At 40.0% G+C, this 27,276-nt stretch overlaps 1 protein-coding gene across 3 annotated transcripts in view; it reads right to left on the reverse strand.

Annotated features, from left to right (window-relative positions):
• Hwt (SH2 domain-containing adapter heavyweight) overlaps positions 1-27,276 on the reverse strand; it is a 159,363-nt gene that overhangs the window by 48,576 nt on the left and 83,511 nt on the right. For 2 of the 3 annotated variants that reach the window (XM_076762489.1, XM_076762498.1), the window contains 2 exons: positions 16,450-16,569; positions 7,407-7,542 (listed from right to left, as the gene is read on the reverse strand). The gene's annotated coding sequence lies outside the window, so the exon portion shown is untranslated. The remainder of the gene's footprint in view (positions 1-7,406; positions 7,543-16,449; positions 16,570-27,276) is intronic. The other variant, XM_076762506.1, reaches the window with a different exon arrangement.

The raw sequence follows: 27,276 nt of genomic DNA on the forward strand, positions 1-27,276 counted from the left end.
TACGAGTACCGTGGAGTCTTCTAATCGCGCGAGATTGGATACGTACCGCGATCAAGTTGGGAGAAACGAACCGGAATCGTGGCTAAGTGACAATGAACGTTCCAGGCAATCGAAACTTTGGATACGCTGAGAACGTGTTGACGCGATAATTGTCGTGTGAGACTTATAGTCTGTTTTGGAATAATTGGAAATAGTAGATTTTTCTTTTTATTGTTTTCGAGCACAGAATTACCTGAACAGGACACCCTGTATAATGGAAACGCCTTTCAAGAAATGGAAAACTTTTTATCTCTACATTTTAGAAAATTTAAAATATATCGGAAAGAATTATACTTTGAATTGCAATGTCTTGATATTTGTATACGTAGGATTTATGTAAATAAAATTGCAGATTTTCATTTAAACAACAAGTGTAATTAACTATATAAGCATACTTAGATATACTATACAGAGTTCGGCCACCACTGGGAAAAATTTTAATGGGAGATTCTAGAGGCCAAAATAAGACGAAAATTAAGAATACCAATTTGTTGATGAAGGCTTTGTTAAACAGTTATTAATGTTCAAAGTTCCGACCATACTGAATTTTTTTCTTGAAAATGCGCAAGATTCCGAGGGTATGTCTATTCACCAAAAATGATTGTAATTGACCCCTGCAACTAAAAATAATTTTTCCAAAACGATTTGAAATTTTTTTTTTCGTCGAAAAATTTAAGCACCTACCCCTGTCGATTTTTCTTAAAAATTCGTTTTTCATTTTTAATAATTTTGTTTGGCCCCCTACAGGAAAATTGATTAATACTTTTTTGTAGGTATCCATGAGCACTACTTCAGAAAAAAGTTTCATTGAAATATATTCACAATTGTTGGAGTTATGGCTGTTTGAAAATTGTACCATTTTTATGGGGTTTTTCTCATTTTGCCGGGTCAAGGACCAACTTTTCGAATACTTTTGCGATTTGTACATATTCTCCACCAAAATACGCGTAATTTGCTTTTTTAAACATTAAAATCATCCAATCCGTTCAGAAGTTATGACGTTTTAAAGATACGCAAGAAATTTCAGTGAAACATATCGACGCTATGGTCAGACATGAAATTTTCGGTAATGAATTTTTTTCTCGAAACTGTGTAGGAATTCGGAGGTATGTCTATTCACCAAAAATGCTTCTAATTGACCCCCGGAACTAAAAATAATTTTTCCAGAACGATTTGAAATTTTTCAATTTCATCGAAAAATGTCTCCGCCTATTTGAATTTTTTTCTCGAAAGTGGGTAGAATTTCGAGGGTATGTCTAATGACCAAAAATGATTGTAATTGACCCCCGCAACCGGAAATAATTTTTCCAGAACGATTTGTATTTTTTGAATTTACACGCTAAAACTGATTTAACTAAACAATCATTAGAAAGTCTAAAATTATCCTTGCAACGTATTGGAAATTAATTTATTTTAAAATCTACATTTGTAGTAAAATCTACATTTGTAGTTCCTTACATATTGCATCTTTCGTACTAAAGGATTTATGCCCGTTAATAATAATAATACTTACAAAAGTATATGACGTTGCTAGTAGGTTTTACACAGTGCATTTATAATTCGTTCAAAATTGCTTTCAAAGTTATCGGTTAGCAAAATTCAATCAGAAACTGCGACCAAAATCAAGGTATAAATGGGTTATGGACAAAAACGGAGAAAATGCGATTACAAGTTTTCCCCGTGGGGGCGAAAACGATAGTTTCAGGTTGGAAAATTAGTTTTTGGCCGGGTAAAAGACCGCCTGGTAAAGTATTGGCGCGTTCACGCGTCTCGCTAACTTTATTTCCACGCGACAACACTGAATTTTAAACAATTTTGTATCTAACATAGCATCGCATTTTAAATGATTCGACAGATGTCACAAATTTACGCGAAAAACACTCGTTATTTTAATCATCTCGCGTATTAAAAAATGATAAAGTTCACTTTGCAATATAGAGAAGCCTGAAATGATTTTACGATAACTCTTTATACATCGAACGAGTCAAACGAGACTGAAGTACGGATGCAAGTTTCAGGCGTTTGTGGCGATATTTGCTAGTCGAACTTTGATTGGAGCGTGACCGTTCGGTTGGGTCTAATAGTTTTATTGATTGGATTGGATGTCGAAGAGGTAGGCGTGTGCTACCATATATGGTCATCTTCGTATCTAACGTCACACCTAACACCTACGTGTCGCTGAATTTACGAAATCTCTCTCCCTCGAAATTTAACACCCACGATTTTGGCATTTTACACTTCTCGAATGTAACAACTACGTGCTTTATATTTTCATACTTTCAATCATCAGAATACAATTTCGTACAGGTTGCATTAATTTCATCGCTAAAATCGTATCTTTTGATACTACTGTAGGAGATTTGTATTGAATATTTGTGCCGCACTGTAGTTTTATTCAATGTTAATTTACGTGCAAAATGGTTGAAAGTGTTCCGTTCGAGAAAGAATGGATAACTTGTGAAAGACAGACGTGATTCTCATATGATATTAATTTGTGTAAAAAGATTGTGTGCTTGGTGTGTTTCAAATTATATCATATCTACATTTGTTCCAAATGCAATTCTCTTCGTTAAATCCCACACTACTAACAAAGATCGTATATATGTATACTGCAGGAAAAAATAAAAATTAAAGACTGAATGCAACTCGAGGCCGGATTTTTCGACGTAAAAGTAACGCGAAATGAAATAATAAGAGTTACGGGACGCCTCGATAGGATAGAACGGTTCGTCTCGCGAAGCTTTTCTTTTGTCTTTCGTCGTCGTCGACTAGGGGTCGATATTCTGATAATGTAGGTCCGCGTAGGAGGCACATCTGTTGCCGTTCGTTCGCGAAACTTTCGCGAAGCAACAGCACGCGACTCTCGGTCGAGTGGAATTCAACCAGCTGACGTTTATTCCCGACGCGAGCACGCTTTTTCCGCGACATCGTGTCCGACAAGATACGCGTTCCCCACCGTTTCGAAAACGTTCGATTAATCCGCGGCCATCCCCGGGCGAAACCCGTGCGCGTCGTTCAATTATCGAGGGGCTCTTCCGCCTCTCTTACTCTGCGTTAACTGAGTTGTTGCCTCGATAATTCGTACATCGGAGTATCGGCCGTATCGCCGGGGGTTCGCCACATTAATTTGCGGCTTGGCGCGGGAATTTCTGTTAACTCTATAATCCGGAACTTATGGCCTATCGGTCCGCATACTTCGACGACAGGTCAATTTCGAGCTCGTTGGCGGGAATCGATGTCGAGTGAACGCAACGCTTCTATTTTCGTAAGAAATACTCGAGAGTCCAAAAACGACCTGTACATAATAACAAAATAAATATTATTCTGTCTAGGAAATACGATCCACAGAGTCTTGAACGTTTCTATCAATTTTAAGAAATACTCGAGAGAAAACGACCTGTACATAATAACAAAATAAATATTATTCTGCCTAGGAAATACGATCTACAGTGCCTTCAACGTCCATAAACTGTAACAGTATCCTCGGTGAATTTCAAGTTCATGGTATTTGCAAGTTTCAATGTTCAAGTTACTCGAGGCTACGCCTGTAACTTTCTCGTACAAATAGAGGCGAGAGACAATAGGAGGTCTGAAGCTCCTATCCGATACGATACCGTTATATCTAGTCATTAATTTCTCGATAAATGTGCAAGATATAATCGCCAGGCAGCGAATTGCAAATATAAGTCACGATCGCGATTCGAGCTTGGTAAACTCGAACTTTTATACGAACGCAGAGGAAAAAAAATGAACACGGTGGAAATTGAAAATTGTGACGTGGACAGAGAAATACTCGTAATATCGTCGGTGGTTGGAAACTCGAAATGGAACTGGCTAGGTGATTTATACGGCTGCATCCTGCTAGATATCAGAAATAGATTTCATCGCGGTTCGCGTCCAAATCCAGATCCCCTTTCGGGGTACAGATTGACGTTCGAATTATTGTGTCGCCGTGAACTGCTTCCAACATTCTCGTCTGAGTTATATTATTCTTTACAGAGTTAATTTTTATCTTCTATATATATTGTGATCAAAAATATTGTAGGAAAAATACTTTGTCACGGAACGTAAATTTCATTTAAAAGTTACAACTCATAAGTAGCACTTGAATGCATGTAATAATATCAGGGATCATAATTGACAGTTATTCTAAAAATCAGTACGAAAAGAATACCCTTAAACCATTAAGGAGACAATAATAATACTTTCTGAATTATGCATACGAACTGCCAGTAATATATTTTGCCTTCAAATTGTGGGCTTTTTCCATTTCCTATATCCGTCGCTAGATGACCGTCGACAAGATCGTTAGCTTGCTAATGAAGTCTTGCCTTAAGTACTCTAAAGTCGATCGAAATCTAGTTGTTTCTAAGGTAAGGCTTGCTGAGTCAGCGTCACTAACGAGTTTAGCTGCATCGCCTTGTAGAAGCGCCAATTTTTATCTTTTCGAATTTTATACTACGAACCATGAAATTAATCAATGCACCAAGGACATGGTTGTACTTGCAAAATTCTTATCGAGAAATGATCTGTTAACTACTAATCCCGTAATATAACATAAAATTATAAACAGCGTGTAAATTCCTTGTTACTGTTTTATAGTGTGTAGAATTGTTCAAAGAATATTATTTAAATTGTAGTGTCACTTCCCACACTCGTTTTCGAGATATTGCAATTTATGCGAAAGGGTAATTTTTAAAATTCCACTCTCTGTCTAAGAAAAGCTTATTAACGCGTATTAAAAATACTAAAACTTTCGACGCGCGTAGTTCCTAAACTACTAGCGTTTTATTAATAATTGGACCACTGTTGGTAGCGGTGAAGCTTCCCCTTTAAAATGGCTTTTGGTTTTTGTCGATCCGACTTTCCGTTTTCGAGATATCGTAATTTATGTAAAAGGTAATTTTCGACTACGATCTCGCTCGATGCCTATTAACGCATATTAAAAATCATAAAACTTTAGACGCGTGCAGTTCCGAAACTACTAGTGTTTTATTAATTATTGAGGCATTGTTAGCGGCGGTAAACCTTCCTCTTTAAAATGGTTTTTGGTTTTTGTCGATCCGACTTTTCGTTTTCGAGATTTCGTAATTTATATAAAAGGTAATTTTCGACTATGATCTCGCACGATGCCTATCAACGCGTATTAAAAATCATAAAACTTTAAACGCGTGCAGTTCCGAAACTACTAGTGTTTTATTAATTATTGAGGCATTGTTAGCGGCGGTAAACCTTCCTCTTTAAAATGGTTTTTGGTTTTTGTCGATCCGACTTTCCGTTTTCGAGATATCGTAATTTATATAAAAGGTAATTTTCGACTACGATCTCGCTCGATGCCTATCAACGCGTATTAAAAATCATAAAACTTTAGACTCGTGCAGTTCCGAAACTACTAGTGTTTTATTAATTATTGATGCATTGTTAGCGGCGGTAAACCTTCCTCTTTAAAATGGTTTTTGGTTTTTGTCGATCCGACTTTCCGTTTTCGAGATATCGCAATTTATGTAAAAGGTAATTTTTCTTAATTTGACTATCTCTGTCTTCGTCTGACGCGTCGCGTCGTACCTCCTTGTCGCACGTGAGACGTGACTCTCGTGACCTAGTTTCGGGCGTAGTATTTCCAAGAATTTACTACGCACTGTCTACTATCTACGCGCGCGAAATGAATGAACTCGCGCGAGCGCACTACGAAACGTAAACAAACTTCGGACTCTTATATCTCCGAAACTAGCCACCGCATCAACTTGAAACTAAAATCGCTATATCTCCGGAACTAATAGAGCTATCGACTCGTACGAACGCTCATTTTAAAGGGTATTTCATCCCCTATCCGATGAGCATAATTACTATTACTATTTATGCTGTCTTCTATGTTTATTTTCACATTTACTTTGACACTATTTACCTAAAAAAGTTTCTGCAACTCCTATTGATAATACAATCGGTGTACGATAAAACTGGATTATAGATTGTTTATTTAATTGAAAATAAATTAAAATTTGAATACATTTCGTAAGAACTGACGTTTCAACCTCTATCTTTAGGTCCTCTTTCTTCCTATCTTTATTTTCGAACTATTCGACTCAATAACCTTCGAATCCTCCACTTTGAAGCATCGTTTCACTCTCCCAGCCATAAAATGGTGCCATTAAACGAAACGTACGTATTTCCAGGAATTTTACGCTCGCAAAAATTGGAATATTGCAGCCAGTCGACGCTCTTTGTTAGCAGGTTTGAAAAGTGTTTTGTACGCTCGCAATCGATGGAACTCAGCGAATACCGTGACACTGCCTTTAATAAGTCGAGTTTCGATAACTGTTGCTATCGCGACAGTGCACGCGACAACAGTTTCGCTGCGGAAACGATCAATACTTTCGGGTGAATCTTTGGCTCCGACATTTGCGCAATCATCTGCACCGTGATATTTACTCACGGCCGCATTATATACGATCAGCCACTCGGTGAGAAAGGATTCCGGAACAGAAGGGAAAAGAAGCGCGACGGTCGGTTGGCAGAAAGTCGAGCAGAGAGGAACGCGGGCCAATCGATAAGCAGAGCCAGAAATTGCGCGGTGGCTATCATCCAGACGCCAGGCTAAATCTGTGATTTACAGCCGGCCTGTTAACGTTTATTTATTATAATACCGTGACCAATCGTCTACTTGATAGCCCGATGAATTTAATCCGTTCATTAGGAATTTACGAGTCGTTGCCCTCCTACGCGTGTTAGGATTTGCATAAATGTATCGTGATTTATCGTTGGCCAACCGTGTGTTCACGTTTGGTATAAAGTCATCCGTTTCGTCGCTGCTGTCCAGTACTGATTCACTTTTTGGACATCGTCTGAAATATTTTGCAAACAATCTTAGGAACTATCATCCCCATTACGCTGAGCTTGTCACTATAATTGCATCCGCGTGACACAAGCATTCAAATTTGGATTTTCTCTCAATTTTTCATTAAAATCTCTAGCCTTTAAAAAGAACTGAATCGAAGGCTTAATTAAGGATGAAGCTCCCGTTGGACGTAATCTTTGCAGACGGGGGATCTGCCGTAACCAGAGAAGGTGACAAAGATTTATGAGCTGCAGGAGATGGGCAAAAGAACTTCGTGGATGAACGTATTGTTCGAATCTTTCGGGCTGTCTGGAAAATGTTTCCGCAACGCGAACAGTTTTCTTGATTTATGAAAATTTCTAACCCTTTTCACCCCCTAATAAATCTTTCGTTCGTTTTTCCGTCAGATTTCACGAACTCTAACGTAACCTTCGCGGGATCGAGGCCCGTTGCAGCGAATTCTAAGTGCTGGCTAAGCTACTCTCAAGTCACATGCGCCAGTGACACACTACGAAAGTTATGTACCACTTACCCGTGTAAGGTCGGCAATAGTTGCGATTTACTTTGCTGTAAATCGTCGGCAGAGACGTATCCGCTCCTGGTTCGACGTACGCCTTGTTCTTACTATCCCTGGGGTCGCTATACTGTTCCACAACTTCGACTTCCGCCTGAAAACAGAGCAGAAATTGTTTCCTTCCGTTACGATCTGGAAGCTCTGCGGCTAAAAGCCCCCTGGAACGCCGCGTATTGTTTACTAGGAAAATTGCAAACATTACGCCTGACGTCAACGAAAACTGCGAGCCTAAATGGACAGAGAACTGATATCCAAACGCGATTAAACGCGACTCGAACTATCGTGAATAATTCTGATTTTTCCAAACGGGTCCAAATCACGAAACCAACTAACCACGAAACTAAATAATAAAAAGATACGTTATCAAATATTTTTCGTCTCTCGAGTAAATTGTAAATCGATAATCCTCGTAAATAAAAGTGAGATTCCTGGAAAGCGAGGCAATAAACGGAAGGCATATTATTCAGCTCGAAGGTATGTTTTCGTAAACAGCCGAAGGGCTCGCGATTCGGATGGAAAAAGAACTTGGAAATGAGACTCGTGCGAGTGGAAAACAAACAACAGCCGCGTGGACGGTACAAATTATTGACTCGGTAACAATACTAATTTGGCAGCGAGTCGGCCGCTTGGCGCTCGTGCGCGCCTAACAACGTCCAGCTTCGTCCCTCCGGGGGATGCCATCAGCAAGGGTTATTGCAGGGGGTTTCTTCGACTAAGCACGCGACACGTTACCTCAACGCAATTCCCAGCTCTGAACGCAGCCAATTGCGGTAATGCCTTGGCCACGGCTGCACGGATAAACATTTTTAGCCCCCCGAATGATCGTTACCTCCAGAGAAAACGACCTTATACGCGCCGCGTATCGTTTCCTGTCTCGGTCGCTTCGTTCGTTGGCTGAAGTACGATAATTAAAATCCGACGGTCGAGTAAAATATTAACCTATAAATCGCTTAAACTCGTCTCCGAATTTCTTCCTTAATCAAGACACATAATCAAGTTTCACAATAATGAGGCTACTTACTCGTCATCAAGTCTTATACAGGGTGTTCGGCCATCGCTGGGGAAAATTTTGATGAGAGATTCTAGAGGCCAAAATAAGACGAAAATCATAAGAAGAATATCAATTTCTTAACTGAGGCTTTGTTAAGAAGTTATTAACAAAATTGAATTAAAAAAATTTCAAATCATTCTGAAAAAATTACTTGCAGTTGCAAGAGTCAATTACAAGCATTTTTGGTGAATAGACATACCTCCCAAATCCTATGCAGTTTCTAGAAAAAAATTCATTACCGAAAATTTCATGACTGACCAAACCATTGACATGTTTCACTGAAATTTCATGTGTATCTTTAAAATATTATAACTTTTGAACGGATTGGAAGATTTTAATATTTCAAGCGGCAAACAACGCGTATTTTAGTGGAGAATATGTAGAAATACTAACAATATTGAAAAAGTTATTCCTTGACACCGTAAAGTGAGAAAACCCCCTAAAACTGATCCAATTTTCAAACGGCCACAACTCCTATAATAGTAAAGAGATCTCATTGAAATTGTTTTTAATACTTTGTAAAACAAATCTGTTCTTTTTCGTGGTCGTTCCTTGTACGAACAAATTTAAAGAAAATTAAATGGTGTACGTTTGACGAATTATTTGGAATTAAATCGTACGCCAAGGGGTTAACGAGACGCTCAGGAATGCTGTGATTATGAAAAGTTTAGTAAATAGTAGAATCTTTCCACCCTCTGCTTTTTAAACGTCCTTCTCTTCTGCTGGTGGAATAAATGTGAAACTTGTGTTGTTTAATAATTTGTCGCCACAAAATCATCCCTTGGACGTAACAGCGCCGAAGAAGCAGGTAATAAGACGCGTTCGAGCGACGATCGAAGGGAAACCGTTGAATTTCGCCAACGAAGGTTCGCGTAACCCTCGATATTAATGACGATAACGATAATAAAAGTAATAACGATAGCCTGGGGGCCCCGAGAGTCCGTGGAAACGAAACGCAACAGGGAGGGAGGAGGGGGAACGCGGGCGTCTGATCAATGGCGACGGTAACCCCCGTCCGTCGTCGTGGCGCAGGGGGTTGTATCACAAATCGAGGAGTTGGCTCGAAGGTAAAGAAAAGGAGAGACGGATTGAAATGACGGCAGACGGAGGCCAACGTCTCGGGGCAGAAGACGGACGAGAAGACGACGAGGAAGACAAGTAGCCTTAAATTGAAAGAGCCCAAAATTGGAATTCTCCTGCCAAAGTTGAGCGTCGTGCCCCCGGGGGCTGTTTCGAACATGGAGGCGATTGCCTCCTGGCTAACGCCGTACTCCCCCTCCGTCGTTCTTCTCATTGGAACAGATAAATTCGTGGATGTTTATACGGAAATTACGGGGGCGAGTTTCAGACGGAAGAAGCGGGACGACCGTTCGCAGGAAACCGGCTCGATCGACTGTTGCAAATTCAATGACGGTGCCACGGATTCGTCTTAGATGAGCAAACACGCCCGTATCGCTTGTCCGTGAGTCGCGAAGACCGACGATGTTTACTGATGCGTCGAGATGGGCACCAAAATAGGGTAGTCAGACACGTGTTTGCAAACGTTTGAGACACACGATCGATGAATGAGAAATTAACGAGTTTGGGATGAGGTTCGAGAAGCGTTTAGAAACCACGAATATAAAGAAAAGGGATAAAGAGGTTGTGCAATAAATATAGATGAGAAGAATTGTGATCCAAAACTAAATGTAAAATAAAATGTATGGTTTCGTGCCATGAATACGACACGTGTTTGCAATGAGGACACGATCGATGAGGAGCGTTTAGTAACCATGAATGTAAAGAAACGCGACAAAAAAGGTTGTGCAATAAATAGAAATAAGAAGGATTGTGATCCAAATCTAAATGTAAGAAAGAATGTGAATTAAAATGTATCCAAAGTCTGAGAATGTAGAAAGTACTCGATTTTGGAGAAAGTGTAGGGTAGAAATGGATCTTCAAACCTTGGTACTCGAACGCGATTAAACCCTGTTTAACCCCTTGGCTGCGGAGCGTACCATATGGCGCGATTGTGGAATCATAAACTACCGCGAAACGCGCCGTATGGTGCGACGTCTGATTTCTTTTTAACGACTTGACGCAAGCTTTTGCACTTCATCGACAAAGGTGACGAATTTTTCTACTGTACTATACACCAGATATATTGTAATAAGGATTTTTAATTTTAAGTCCTATCCAAAGTGTTTTCATTAAGCAATTCCACAAAAATTAACATTTATTAAGAAAACATAGTTAAAAATTTGGTGCTATATGAATACTCGTTATAAAATTATTTTTATTTTTTTCCTTCCCCTTTGCACTGGAAAAAGCATCTTATTTATTATATATAATAAAAAAAATTGTATGTAATTTAGGATGTGAAATAATGCACTTAAAAAATTTTCTTGTAAAGAATAACCAATTTCACCAATTTCGGTGACTTCTACATTTAAATTACTGGAAGACACGTTTTACGATTTCTGTAACTGTACTATTCCATCAATTTACTTTATTTGTGATAGTCGATTCTCTAGAAACGACACGTCATTATCCATAGATTGATGAGCAGTGTGTATTGATCTCTCAAATATTTTTGTTTGCGCGACATCGACGTTGTCAGGCGTCTGTTGAAGTAGAAGACAGACGGATGGAACGTCGATCGTAGAATACCAAAATAAAAATCTAATTTGCCATAAATACTCGTCTCTATTTCTCCTTATGTCTGTCAGAGTTTGGTCTGACAACTCATCTATCCTTTTCTAGAAAATCCTCTATCTTGATCTTTGGGTTACGCACGATGAAACAAATATTGCCAACAAAAGTTATTAATGAGATTGCTTATTAAATTTTCGGTTCGTATTTAATACTTAACGGCGAGTACGAACGAACGTTCCGAAATTCTCTTTTCCACGTTGCACTGAAATTAATGGGATTTCGATAATTAGCTTCGCAATTTATATGTATCTGAAGCAATATTTCTTTGCGCGAAATGAATTTTATCGCGATAATTTCCACGATTATAAAGAAAAATTGCTCGATTATCGGCCATTTAACGAATATCGATGTTTTCCATGAGGGTATATAAACCAGTGGTTACGTAGATCAAGATTGATTGAACGTCAATGAAAAATTGATTCCATCGAAAATGTAATGAGAAACGAACTTGTGGATTAATCTGATATTATTTTTTTTAACAGAAAAATCAATTTTACTGAATTTACACTATCTGCAAAAATAAGCAGATTTCCCCGATATTTGATACGGAACGACGCGCATTTGTCTACTAATCTGCTTCCCCAGTTAATTTCAAACGGCGTTGTCACTGGTTGCATTAGTCAACAAGAACAACACTATTAACGCTCCACCAATAATCCTACCCGGTTTGTCGGACTTTAATCCGTTTATTCGACCGCTGCATTATAATTAACCGCGATTATTGGCTACTGCGTAATCTCGTTACTTTATCGCACGCGTGACTTTCGCTATGATGCGTTCAGGATATTGCGTGGTATTACTGCACTCTACAAAATCCGTAAACGTTGTACCATTGCTAGTCTCTCTACACGTCGGATTAACAAAATGAATTTAAAACGAATTTGTTGGTTTTAAAAGCATTATTTATCGTATTACACTCTGGGTTAGAGTTTACCTTTTGCCATTTTATTTCTGACACGTAACATTTTTTATACTCTCCAATATTTTACATTTACTTCTACTGACGATAACAAAAAAGGAAAAATTCGGTTTTTGAACTGGAAATACGCATACGTTACTTTTTTTAATTTTCTTGATTCACTCTTCTTATTTTAATTATCTCTCCAAATTTTCCTCTGTTTAATTTGACCATTCTTTGTCTTTAATTTTAAATCAAGAACCATGGACTTTGTTTGAAACGCTGTTTTTGATTGTGCAATACAATAAGTAATAAGATTGCTCTTCGAATTAATAAATTATCATTTTTTAAGTAAATGAAATTTTTTTTATAATTTAGAATGAGTGAAATTGTAGCCATTTTTGCGAGCAAACGAAATCGACGAAATCAATAAATGGCAGGCTGCTCTTCGGCTGTTCTTATAATACGCTTCGCGTGCTGAGTCAGAAATGAGGCATCGTTCGCAACCTTCAGAAATTCCGTGTTCTTGCATAATGTCGCGTCCCTAAGAACAGACGAATTTCGCTGGTACGGGAGCTTAGACTGCAAACTTTGGGAAATGGGAATCCACCCGATACTCCAAACACGATACGCAGAACGGAGAATACGAAAATTAGCCCCGCAGTAATGGTAACTTTCTCGAGGAGCACCCTACTGAAATTAAAACCTAGGAAGACTCACTAATTATCAAACTTGTTACGTTCGTGTAAAAACAGATCCAAGCACGACAGAGAATTCGTAAACTCCTGCATGACTTTTGCAAGAATTTTCCGTAAGTTCATTTCTGTTAAAAAAATTACAAAATATTGAAAAGGAATTCGTTTAATACATTCTCCAGTTTCTCGTCTTCGATGTCTGCAGTCTATTCTTCGGGGCAAACTTTTTAAGGTGAAAAGGTGACCGATCAGAAAATAAATTTCCCCGGTGGATCAATACAGAGCTCTAATAAAATTTTACACGCGCCTCGATGATTCCTTTTATTGTATAAAATAACATTTTCTACGAAAATCGAAAACACGTCTTCCGCAGAAGCCTATTTATTTAAAATAATTATAACTGTTTTAACTCGATTTAACAATCTCAAATTTCTTAGTTTTTTACGCTTTATTAATATTCTGAGTATATTATTACTAGTCAAATGATTTAGTCAGCTTTTCCAATACTGCGTAAACAAAAATTATTCGATACTGTACACATTCATTTTAGATCTTTGTTTCTCCCAAAAATACATCGTACAAATAATTTAATTTAATGCATACTTCGAGCAACCCTAGAATACTATTACCATACACTTTTGTCGTTGATTTATTTGTAATTCCCATAAAACAAATTTCAATATCAATAGACTGAGAAGTAAAAGACTGTTGCTCAATACGATGATAATATTTTCCAACCGTTTCAACCCTAATTTTACTTATCTTCACAGTCATATAATTCCTCCATAGAGACAAGAAATATTCCATATACACGTCCATATTTAAATCATATTTGTCCCATTAAATATTTATAATCACCGGTCGTATAATATCGAGCAATTCACTATTTTTTTCCCCTCCCCCCCATTAAGAATACCGCGAAGTCTCCGGCCTGTTTAGACGGCCATAAATCCTCGTTTCACTTTCAGGAACCGAGGTCGCGAATTTCCGACGCTATAGGCGTCCTCGCACGCGCCCACGCTCGAACTTTGTCGCAGCGTGGCTCTTTGTTACAGTGATAAATGCGACCCACAGCCGTGCCCGACCTCACGCATAAAATAAAGCGCCAAAGTATTAAGTAGGGCTTACGAGCGAGAGTCATAACGATTCACCCTCTTGAATCAAGTGGTACCCGCTTCCTCTCTTTGTCGCCCTTACTCGCCCCCTTCAGCGACGCTGCTGCGAGGAGCACTTTCGTCGGTGACAACGAGGCGAAGGAAACTTTTGTTCGATGCTCCCAGGTGTCCCACCCCACCCTTCCACGTTTCTTTCCTCCGCCACTTTTTTACGACTTTCCCTGCAACTACCATAATCTTTTTCTTCATTGACGAATTGCAACCGATACGTCCTGCTGCGGGTTGAACAAAGTCAAAATAAAGCTGGAATTGAAATTAAACGTTCCACGAAGCTTTCAACCCTTTAACGCTCATGCCCGAGTCTGCCTTCAAAAGTATTTGTTTAATCTAACGACTTCAGGAATGACAATATTTGTTCTTTAAATTGTACTTAACAAAATCATTAACTTAACAAGATCATTCTTGGTCAACCCGAAAAATATGAGCGTCAAGGGGATACACGATACAAAGAAATAATTAGAAAAAGCTTGCATAAGTTTGGATCCGAAATAATTAAACCAGGTCACCGTAGTTGTCACGAGAAAAATTTAATTTGTTTTTTTCGGCTGAGCTGCCATTCCTCGCGTTAGAATCGTGTATATTATACAGGGTGTTCGGCCACCCCTAATAAAAACTTTAATTGGTGACTCTAGAGGTCAAAATAAGACGAAAATCAAGAATATCAATTTGTTGATTGATGCTTCGTTAAAAGGTTACTAAAAAATTAAATTAAAAGATTTCAAATCGTTCTAAAAAATTATTTTCAGTTGCACGGGTCGATTACAATCACTTTTGGTCATTATACATACCCCCGAAATCCTACTCACTTTCGAGAAAAAAATTCCTTACCGAAAATATGTCTGACCCTGACATTCCGATTCCCCTGAAATTTCAAAAAGTTTCAAATCTTTCTGGAAAAATTATTTTTGATTGAGCGGGTCAATGACAATCATTTTTGGCCAATACACATACCCCCGAAATCCTACGCACTTCCGAGAAAAAAATTCTTTACCGAAAATATACTCTGTGGGCGGAAATGTTTCTATAAAATTTTAACGAAGCCTCAATCGACAAATTAGTATCCTTGATTTTCGTCTTATTCTGACCTCCAGAATCTCCCATTATAATTTTCCCCAGGTTTGGCCGTGTATATTCGGATTTCCAGCGACGGTTCCGCCTTGAGCGGACCTAATTTACCGCCGGCGAAAAATTACTAACCGGGACGAGATGAACCTAGATTCCGGGAGTACGGAGTCACCGTGAGGAGAGAGCCAGCAGCGGGTAAATGCGCGAAGTGTGACGTTTCCAACCGCGCTTTCGAGGACACCAGGAAACATAGTCAAGGTGAGCTGGTATTTCAACTGCAGAAGCATTTAGGCGTCGCGCCCGGGGCGATCCGAGGCACCAGAAACTGAGTGCTGGAACAATTATAAGCACCGCCGGAAGTCACCGGTCTCCCACCTCGTCGTTTCCCCGTTTCGTTTCCCCCCCTCTCCCTGCTCGCACGCTTCCCTTCGTCCTTCCGTTCGCTCGTTCCGCGGAACGGGTCTTCCACCCCTTCTGCACCCTCCGCGCCACCGTGCCCACGGGGTATTTTGTCACCACCGTAATTATATTTCTCCCTTCAGCCGATTCTTCGGCCGCCAGCCAGGAGAAAATATCAATACTGTCGTTAACAGGCAGGACGAGTCCTGGAGCCGATGCTGTGGCAAACGACGCCGAAGACGAGGGGTTATACTAATCGCGGTCGAATTAAGATTAGGGACACGTTACGGAGACGCGCGACGGAACTTCTAATTCGAACGCGTTCATTGAAATTTTTCATGGAAAACGTACGGTTCGACGTATATTGAAACCGATTCTTATATTTAGAGACAATTATTAAATTATTGGAGATGATATTCTGGGACTGGGTATATTGACTAATGAAGATGGAATCGATGGGTAAATTGTTGGTCGTGGAATTTTTTGCGATAAAAAGAACCGTCACGATGAGAAATTTGACGAGAAAATATGTGATTTACTAATACGAATACCTTGACTATGTTTTTGATATCTGTATTTTCCCCAAATAAATTTTGTTCGTTCAATATTCATTTTGCATTCGTTTATATTTTAACACTTCGTTTAAAAATATACAGTTTAATTTTCCCATTGCATGAAAGGGACAATATATCGAGAAGGTCGGATCACGATTCGATTAACGATGCCTTTGAGAAGCTCTGTTAATTTCAATAATACAAATTTGAACCTATATTTTCTTATATTCCAAAAATCACTCGCCAGATACGAACCCTCAAAGTTGACACGCCGTCGTTAAAGCTAACTCAGACACATAAATAAAGAGCAACTTATGAGCGCCAAGGCTCAAAAGAGCCACGTTTCTCGGCGTCTCGTGAACGATTGTCTCGAGACAATGAACTATGATACCTATGTTCAAAATTCGAACGGTCAGAATTTCCCATAATTCACGCCTCAACAAGCGTAAATCGAAGCGACTCATACTTACGTTTTCGACGGTAGGACTGGGTAGTGCCCACTGCACAGTGGAAGTTGCGGTAGCAGCACTCACAGGACGTCTTTTGTTCACGAAGTCCACTGGCAGACTATAATCGTCGCACAGGGATATCTGCAAGCAAAGAACCAGTAGTTTAGAGAACCAGTATTAGATCGTATTCTCGTGGTACGTTCCATTAGCGTGTTAAATACTATGGTGGTCGCTGATGACCGATGCTTCGATCATATATTCCTCAGAAACGTTCACGACTAACAATGTTTAAAATAACTGCAAAATAATAACAAACTGAATTTTCAAGTAAGTACAATTTTCTGGGACCACTTTCGTAACAATACATTTGGACACCTTTTCATAATTCAAATCGTTAATCCAACATTTTTATTTCTCCCAATTTCATTAAAAATTTCCACGGAGAGCACACTTTCAAACACTGCGTGACTACATAGCTGTAGTATAAACAAAAAGGGAAACGATTCTACATGCTACGAATATGAAGCAATAAAATTAATTTCTCCCTTCTCAAAGAATGTAAAAATTACAAATTTAACAAAATATAGTAATGATTCTTAACATGTTCTATAACATTCAAATTTATAAGCCACCCTATCATGCATTCGGTTCTACGTAGTGTCTAGTTTTTGAAATTATTATGCACTTTGGCCAAAGAATACCTGTCTATTTTTGCAGCTCATAAAAATTTCCACTGTCCGCGATTAGCACGTATTATGCTCATCTTTCGTATACACAACAAAGATGAAAATCGACACCAGCAGATATTTATACGACCAAAGAAAAAGACGAGTGAGAGCGAACGAAAAAAAAAGCCCCATCTCGTATCGTGTTTCGAGTCGTCCTTCACGCTTCGCTGGGCTCCAAGGGGGATCCCCCTGGTTTCTAAAGATATAAACATTCATCTTACGAATCACGTGTTCCTCTTAAGAATCATCAAACTTCTGTACCCGATTTCAAACGCCCCCCCCCCCCAAAAAAAAATTCTGCAGCGTAATCTTACCGAGCTCACGACATAGAAATCGCCCCACGGAAACAGACTCCAAAAATGAATTACTCGGTCAATCATCTCGAACGCGCACGCCAACTCGCAATTGCCACCCGGGATGAAACGGACGCGCCGCTCGGGACGGTCATTAAAAAAGCATTTCCGAATAAAATCGGATAATCGCTGCGGCGCGTTTCTGCGCGCGCGGGAAGTCCCTCGTTCGCAATAATTTCCCCGGGGCGAAAAGGAAAAAAAGAGAAGAGACACCGCGTTAATCCCCCTACAGCCTCCCAAGGCACTGCAACCGCCCCCGAGTCGCGAAAATCTCCGATGGCGGAGAGCCGGTAAAAACAAAAATCGCCGGGTATAAAGAATGGTCGAACGTTGGATAAAGACTGGCGATTCGAGGGTGCGGGGGCGTACCACCCTGCATCGAGGCAACGTCGACGCTGAGTAGCGCGAGAGGATTCCTGCCACTCGACAAATCGCAGGGTAAGCACCCCACCCCCAGCCCCTCGAAACCCCCGGCCCTAAGTCCCAATCGTCGACGACCGGACCGGCTCATCAGCGATATTTACTGTCTGCCGGAGAATCGATCTATCGACGGTCGCATCTACTCCATCCGTCCCACCCCCCTGCACCCTTGTCTTCCCCAACCCATTCCGGCACGACAGTGTACCTCCCCCCCCCCGCAGTCGGAGGCAGCAGCCACGGCCCACCACCTACGTCTGTGCATGCATATAAATCGAGACAATCGCGGATCCCCGGGGGCGGCTTATCGCGCTGGAGTCGAGCCGTGGAGGGGTGGCCGAACCGAGCGCCCCAGGGAGACACCGGGGCCACCCAACCTATCGGCGAAGGAGGGAGACGCGCGGAGTAGGGGTTCCTGTTCCCTACATGCAAATGGTTCGCATTTATTGTAAGCAAAGAGCGCCGTATGAATATGTGAAGTGGAGTACGAAACAAAACGGGAGGAGAAGAAAAAAAGACGAGCGACCGAGGGTGGCGCGAGGCTAAGCGCCGGGGCCAGGAGGTTCGAACGAAAACGGAAATGGCCGGGACCGGCCGATATCAACGCGTTGTCGCGCGACTTCGGGATAATGGGGGAGAAGATCGGGAACGACGCGAACGGAAAAGACGGGAGAGGAGCTTAATGATCGATGCTGTCGGGGATAAACGTACGCGAGATGACACGGGCCAGTCAGGTACCAGACGAAAATTAATAGAGTTCGTGTCCTTTTGCGGGCTTTGGGGAGCTTCCCGAGAGGCGGTGGATCCTCAAATCATTTTTATATGTACAAAAAATGAAAATTATGTACTAGCAATCACGTTTAATAATAGATTCATGGATACTGATTGCACGTGTTTTTATTGAAAGCCTTCGCGTTGAAAGTTAGATTAAAAGGTTTTCCGATGATATCGATAAAATTTGATATAAATTGCTAGCAAGTGATATTTACGAGTCTTGTGAGTTTAAGTATGGGAATCCAGTATCTGTGAATTGTCGATAGGTTACGTAAATGCAGAAATTCTCGAGAGTCTTAGGAATGTTATGAAACTGTGATTCTTCTTGGTGGAATATAAATTATGCAGATGTTTATGCATTAATGGGAAATTTTCATTTTTAGAAAAACTACGTAATGCACTTAACGTGCAAATACAGGGTGTTCGTACACTCCTGGGAAAAATTTTAAAAGAGGATTCTAGAGGTCAAAATAAAACGAAAATCAAGAATACCAATTTGTTGATGAAGGCTCCGTTAAACAGTTATTAACGTTTACAGTTCCGACCGTACTGAATTTTTTTCTCAAAATTGCGCAAGATTTCGGAGGTATGTCTATTCACCAAAAATGATTGCAATTAACCTCCGCAACCGAAAATAATTTTTTTAGAATTAATTAAAAATTTTTTTTTTCGTCGAAAAATTTAAGCACCCTATCGATTTTTCTTAAAAATTCGTTTTTCATTTTTAGTGATTTTGTTTGACGCCTTACAGAAAAGTTGTCTAATACTTTTTTGTAGGTACCCATGAGCTCTACTTCAGAAAAAAAGTTTTATTGAAATATATTCACAATTGTAGGAGTTATGGCTGTTTGAAAATTGGACCATTTTTATGGGATTTTTCTCATTTTGCGAGGTCAAGGACCCACTTTCCGAATATTTTTGCGATTTGTACATGTTCTCCGCCAAAATACGCGTAGTTTGCTTTTTTAAACATTAAAATCATTCAATCCGTTCAGAAGTTATGATGTTTTAAAGATACGCATGAAATTTCAGTGAAACATATCGACGCTATGGTCAGACATGAAATTTTCGGTGATGAATTTTTTTCTCGAAACTGAGTAGGATTTCGAGGGTATGTCTGTTGACCAAAAATGCTTGCAATTGACCCCTGCAACTAAAAATAATTTTTCCAAGACTATTCGAAAGTCTTTTTTTCACCCAAAACTTTCAGCACTTACTCGAATTTTTTTCTCGAAAGTGGATAGGATTTCGGAAGTATATGTATTCACCAAAAATGATTATAATTGACCCCTGCAACCGAAAATAATTTTTCCAGAATGATTTGAAATTTTTGAATTTAATTGCCATCAACAAATTGGTATTCTTGATTTTCGTCTTATTTTGGCCTCTAGAATCCCCCATTAAAATTTTTCTCAGGGGTGGCCGAACACCCTGTATATAAGAAATACTCGAAGTAAGATACGAATTATTATATTTAGAACTTGAGGCTACAAAGCTCCCATTTCATTAATTCTATTAATAAAAATACGAATTTGCATAAAGACACGCAATCACCCTTAACTTCGATAAAAATATAGGATTCAATTATCTGCATAAAATTGCACTTCGTACGCTACAATTTTAATAAATATTTAACGTAACGAACGTTTTGCGTCACATTTCGCAAGAATCGTTGAAACGCCGTCCTCGAAAGCGGAAATTTCGACGAAAGGACTACGAATCATCTTTCCGCGAAGGGGAAAACGATATCGCGTGTCCTTTTTAAATCACGAAACCGATGCTAAGTGGCATAGTGTTTCCTAAACTTGGCTGGCTTCGGGGTAAGCGTCTACCCCTAGCAGGGAACAGAAATACTTCCCTTTCTCAGAGGAGGAGGAAGCCAAATGCGAACTAGGCCGACTGGCCGTCGTACTGGGACGGTCAATGGAATCTGGAGAAACCGCCAAATACCCTGCAGTCGAAGAGTAGCGTTTCGCCATTTCAAATCATAGCTGCTCGAAAGCGTTAGTGACGCACGATGCATCTCGCCATCCTTCCATGCAATATTCCTAACAGTATACACTCTCCGAGTTTCGCTTTCTCAACCTCCAACATTTGCTATTTCTATTCATTTTATATTTATTTAAGGGTCAAAGTGTTGTTCGTTAACCTATTATTTATTTTAAGTCAAGTCTGATGAAGTCATCGTGTGACTTCGTCACACCCTCGATGAAGTCTAATATATTAAAATTAACGCTCTTATATTACTATATTTGCAAAATATTCGTAAAACAAGCCTGTTACTTTTTCTGAGCATTGTATGCGCGAATTTAAACGAAACGAAGTAGTATATCTTTGAAAAATTACTTACAATTAAATCGTACGTCAAAGAATTAAATCCAAGGTGTTCCAATTATTCTTTCGGGTCGAAAGAATCGACCTTTTGTACTTTTGGGAGTCAACATGTTCAGACACCAATCACAAACTATATTACATATTTTCACTCGTATTCGTACTCTATAATGGTGATTAACTATAAATAAGCAATTTTTCATTTATAGCGAATACGAGTGAGAATAACTGTACATGTTTTATATATTTCCTCGCACAATTTATAAAAAATTAAAAATACCAACCACAAAGATTACACGCACGATACTCTAAACATTATCAAATAATAATACAAAGTCACGAATCTTTTTCAAATTCACAATAGGAATGCTCGATCAAAGCGTAATCCTAATACCCGAAATATTCTACGTAATGAAACATCGAAGGCACAGAGCCAGAGAGGTAATTTATTCATATAATTATCGACGGAGGGGAACAATACGCTTAACTGGATCACGGAGACCAATAACTTTTGTAAGCGCGACAATGAAAAATTCGGAGTCGCCCTAATTCTCGTTCCACGTTCATTTCGGTCTAATCTTTATCCGAAAGCCCCGCGTTCCCGCTCCACGATACTTGTACTTTCGCGCGTTTCAGTCTGTTTTTATCGTCCCATGCAAATGCAGCTGAATTTAATAGAGACCGGATGATAAATCATCGAGCCTCGAACGTACGAACCGCGCTTAATAGATTCTTCTCGCGCCGCTGACATCCACGAAAGTGATTTGCTTTCCCATAAATCTTCGGGGGGGGGGGGGGGGGGCCAGCATAAATTTTCCAAGCCTCTCTTGTCCGGTCGAGTTCTCCAGCGCCGACATTTATGAAGTGTCCGCGTTACTCGACCCTTTTCTACCCCGAAACAATAGGAGTTCCTTCGTTAGAAATTATTAAAAGCCCGGAAAAATTGCGGCACTTGGAACTTCCTGGGTAGAATGGAAATTATTGCGCCGCCGTGACAATTATAATCCCGGAACCGCTTCTCGTTTATTTTTTAACGAACCCGAACCAAAGTAGCCCAAGGAATTACAGCTTTAAAAATTGGGTTCTTCGACTAGATTCAAAAATTCATAAAATTCTGTTTCTTAACTGGGTAAAACAAATTCGAATAATGAACAAAGGTTCTTGCGACAATGTTATCTCGAAGGAAATGAAAATCATAAATAATTTCTCAGTCGAGAAATGAAATCGTTCAACGTAAAAACAGCGACGATAGCGAGTCTAGTTCGCGATGTTCTCGAGTAACAGCCAATATACAAGCACTAATGCCCGTTCATCGGCTAGCAAAACAGAGAAAAAAGGTAACGAAAGCTCAGAGGAGGGTAAAATCGCGATCCCCCTTCGAGGCCCATCGAACCCTCGCCGATTTCGTCGAAGGAGGACGCAACGACGCGTTCTCGTTACAGAAAGGCATTCCGCGCGGCCGAGATTAAGCCGGGAATATTTAGCAAATGTTTCACATAAATCAAAGCGGCGCAATATGTTCCGAGTTCGGAGCCGGGCTATGTAAATTCATGGTAATATCGCTGGCCGCCCCCGCGGAGAGAAGAGTTTCGATTCGTAGGGGGGGAACGCGTTGAAGAGGGAATTAAACGAACAGGAAGCTAGACAGGGACGATCGAATAAACAGCGACGCGTTCACGAACCAAACGACGCGTAACGATACCTGCGGGAGAAACTACCGAGAGAAAAAGGAACGCCATCGACAAAAGAGAAAATCAGGACTAATAAAATAGAGGACAGCGTTGAAAAGAACCGAAGACAGAGGAAGGAGGGGGGGAACAGAGAGAGCGAAAGCCTAAAGAGGGTAGCGGCCACGTATTTCATGAACCCCTAAAGCAGCCCTAAGCATCGCTGCAACCGCCACAATCCCATTCATTCTCTTTATGGGCTCCCAAGTATTCGGGAGCGGGCTTGAATAAATCGGAAATTTGCCCCGGGGAAACGGTCGAGCCCCCTTCTCGCGATTTACCTACGACTTTCGAACTGGTCATTCGCGTTTACCACCACCCACCCCCTCGCCCCTCGTACACCCACCCGTTTTCGCGTGAATTATCGTCTCGTACTGTGTATCCGCGCGACGATCTCTCGCTTAATTCTTTTCTATGCAAGTGTCGCGAAAGAAACATTAGTAAATGTATCGCATGTTTCTTAAATTTCTCCCTTATTTTGTCTTTAAATTCTTTATTTACAAATTCATTGCTATTATTGTTATTATTTATTAATGCGAAGTAACCAGTTTGGATCGAAATGGAAGTCCACTGAGCAAGAATTAACACTTCACTGCCAGATCAAAACCGTATAATATTCTGCAAAAGTAAAATTTTGATTTTAGACCATTGTAAGCTATGTAACCTGAAATTTGTTTCACTACTTATTTTTGTAACCTTGTTAAAATTCACAAATTCCATTCAAATTTATTTCCCTCGACGTCTTAATTTGAGAATTAATTTTTCTAGTATCATAGTGGTAAATCGTGTTAAAGGATATTATTTGTTCGAATGAAAAATCGACTCCTTTATTGACTTAATAAAGAATTTTCTAGTTCCTCGAAATCTTTGAATTTTCGTTTTATTAAACAAAATTACTATAATTGATAGACGAAATTTGGACTCCTTTTTTTAGAGATTCTGTTACTTCTAAGATTCTACCAACAGTTTGGAAATAAAGTGAGATGGAATTTGTAGCAATAATAATGGTGGCTGGTTCCCTGTCAGAAATTGGACATTAAATACGAATATTATATGCCACAAGCAATACAGCATTCATCGGAATAGTTTGGATCGCTACTAAAATTATACGAGTACGTAACATTGTTCAGGTATGAAACTATAACACTAAATTTGATATGAATTCAACGTAAATCACGAGAGTCTGCTAGCCCGTGGCGGGAGTTTCATAAAACTATGATTGAGCAGCGGAATGGATGATTCCATTCCGGTGTCTAACTATGCAGAGAACGTGTTCCATGAGACCGTGAAATGCTCGGAGCTATTTACCGAGCGTAATATCACGCGAGACAGAGGCTGTAAAACATCGTGTTGAACGCTCCATAAATCTCATGTAACGCATACTTCTGCTGTTCTTGAGAATCTTTCGATTTAATCGATGGAAGGAATGTACAGCATCGCGCTTAATATTCCCCCCCTGGAAATTAAAACGATAAAGTTCCTAGAAAAATTTGAAATTAAAATATTATAACTCTGTAAACGATATCGATCTTAGACGCGTATGTTCTGACGTTTCGACCAATATTGGTGTTATAAAATATTCACGAGTCTTCTTATGGTTTTAATATTGCGGTACAGTTAATTTTATTCTTTAATTAAGCTTCAGAACTTCGGTATATAGGTTGTCGTAACAGATTTTCGAAGAGGATTAAGTTAGAAAATAGCTGAATCATGCAAACAGATCGATCACGATGACACAATTAACCCCTAACTTGGAAGGGTTGCAACTTGAATAGCTAAGGGTCCTGACGCTGATGCCTGTACGGAATCCCTAAACGCTCGTTAGTAAACTGTAAATCTAGCGGCTCGCCGGCTAATTTGCATCTGAATCCAGATACCTAAACTACGCCACACAATGAAATCTGATCGGAATCTTAAAATCCAGTCGCATTGTTAGCCCGATCACTGCAATCGCGTTTCACATCTTGTCTGATAATCGACGAAATCATAATAAGTACAATCGTTGAAACCAAGAACTTTTGCTCCATTATGACTATATTTCGTTTCGAGCAGTCTAGATTTAATTCTTTGTAACTTTATTCTATTCTTCGTCGATTCTAAAACTCTCAACTATTTTAAAAGGGCTAAATTCGTTCTTACAATCATATTTCTCACAATTTTAACTACTTACAAAAGTAAAGTATCGATGTTTTGTTTATTTTCAAAACAGTTACGTCTCCGAAATAAATTAATGAAACCTATCTGAATATTTAATGTAACAATGGGAACAATTACCACGTTGAACTGCTATGAATAAATTTATTATAGTACCTGTACGTGCACGTACTGTTCATCGAAAGAAATATTACGGAGGAGTAGAAAATGAAAGAATTACAAGTGCCGGGAAATTTCTCGGCGCATTAGCCCGCTACGCCGCAAAGTAAACACCAGCGGATTCTTCAAAATATTTACACGACTTGCCTCTCGAGAAGATTTGTCGGATAATCCGGAAAGAAAACTAGAATCGACGAACGATCTTCTCCAGCAGTTATCCTCTCAGCGTAATGTCATTCATTCTGTCGCTGTACCAAACCAATTCTCACAATTTAAATATCCGTTATTAATTTATACAATTTATACAATTTAACACGAGCCCTACAATCATCTACAAAAATTTCCATTGGACGCGGTGTGTCCTTTACAGCCAAATATTTCAAATGAAAGAACTTCATAAACCTTGCAATAATATAATATTATTAAATTTCTACGACTTTCAAACACGCGATGATTGATCAATTTTATTTATAAATATTTCCATACGCACATTCGTTTTTAAAATACATATAAACCGAACAGTGAAATTTGTTAGGTGCACAAAGCATCCAATGTTTGTCGCGCGAGGGTCGAGGGATTATAATTATAAGGGAGTGCAATTCCCAAACGCGTCCCGAGGCAAACCAAGAAATACAGAACGAAGAGAACGAACCTGCTACCGACTAATCATGATCGATGACGAACGAACGGTCTCCAATTCGAAATACGTCGAAAAGAAGGATCTTCATCCTCGCGCGGGCAGATATATCGTACTCGAGCCGGTAACAGAGTAAACGCGTTAAAGTTTCACGAGAAGAAAGGCACAAGACACGAGAGCGAACTTACCCGAAAGCTATTCAACATCGTTTTCGAGAACTTACGCATGGCCCCTCGTATTGGTTCGGTCCTTTACAAAGAGTCCCTCTTCTCCGTTTTTTTCTCGGCTCGTTTCTCTTCGTTCGTTACATTATATTAGTCGGTCCCACGGGCGACGTTTCGCGACGACGTCTGACGAGTTGAAAAATCATCCGATCGTCCTGTCCGGATGACGAAGCGCGAGGTCCGCAGTTTGCTCGAACCAACGACGCGTAAAGGGCACACGTCGCGCGAAAAGAATGATCTCGGGCATGTAACGCGCCTAAGCGATTGAAATTTATGGTCCAACCTCTCCCTTCCTCTTGTAGTTCGCATTAGGAAACGTTGAAAACAGTATTAAAATTAAGGAACGATTTTTGCATGTTTTGCTGCAATTTTATTTATCGAGTTCACGATTTCTTCCTTATTGAATTTGTCAGTGGTTTTAAAGCAATATTCGTCGAGTCTACAACTATTGTAAATGCAAACGTAATTTTGTCACAAGTAAATTAAATATATTTCGCTAAAAAGAATCTTCGTTCCTTGGATGTAGTAAAGAAATTAAGAGAATCTACTCGCGCGAGCACGGTTGCAAGTTAATCGACATAAGATGACCGTAGTTTGGCCCGGAGCAAATACCATCGAGCGCAAGCAAAGAAGAAACGAAGCATGGCGGGAGGCAAAGCTAAGAATTCCGTGATTTCACGATTTAGAGGACACGTCTGGGAGTCCCTTCGTCTTCATTTAAACGAATCCGCGCGTCCCTCGGTCCTTTCCGTGTCCTTTGGTCCTTCCAATCGAACAGAAATGTGCCACCGAAGGACCACAGGCCTTTTTGTCGCGTCTCTGGTCCCTCCGTTGGGTCACGAAGGGTCGCGGCCATGGCTCTTCAAAGAGAACGAAACTCGCCTCGAAGTCGGAGAAGAGACTCCGGATCCTCTGTAGAACGAGTGGAAACGGGTCTATGCAATAAGAAGGTGGACTAGGGGTTGTCACAACGGTCTCTAATCGGCCGGTATCCTCAGACTTAGCCGTCTTTCTTGCCTGCCACTGATCTCCTTCTCCGTCTCTGCCCATCCAGAACTCCCCCGACAAAGGTTCTTTAACGAGACCCTCTGCCCTCGCACTGATGAAAGAGCGCTCTTGAATATTACGTTCCTGTTTAATCACCCGTAATTTCACCCATTGTCGCCCGGCAAACAGGTTTTCTGGTCAAATATCGCGCCCGCTTCACGACGTTTTATCGCCCAAACGAACGTCTTCTCTTCCCGCTGCCAGGCCCGAGAAAATCTTACGAGGTAATTCTTCACGCCATGCTTCAGAAAATACGTCTAGAATATCGTCCAACCTTTACTTTACAGCGAGTCATGA

Source organism: Colletes latitarsis, chromosome 1 (assembly GCF_051014445.1).
Source record: "Colletes latitarsis isolate SP2378_abdomen chromosome 1, iyColLati1, whole genome shotgun sequence".
NCBI lineage: Eukaryota > Metazoa > Arthropoda > Insecta > Hymenoptera > Colletidae > Colletes > Colletes latitarsis.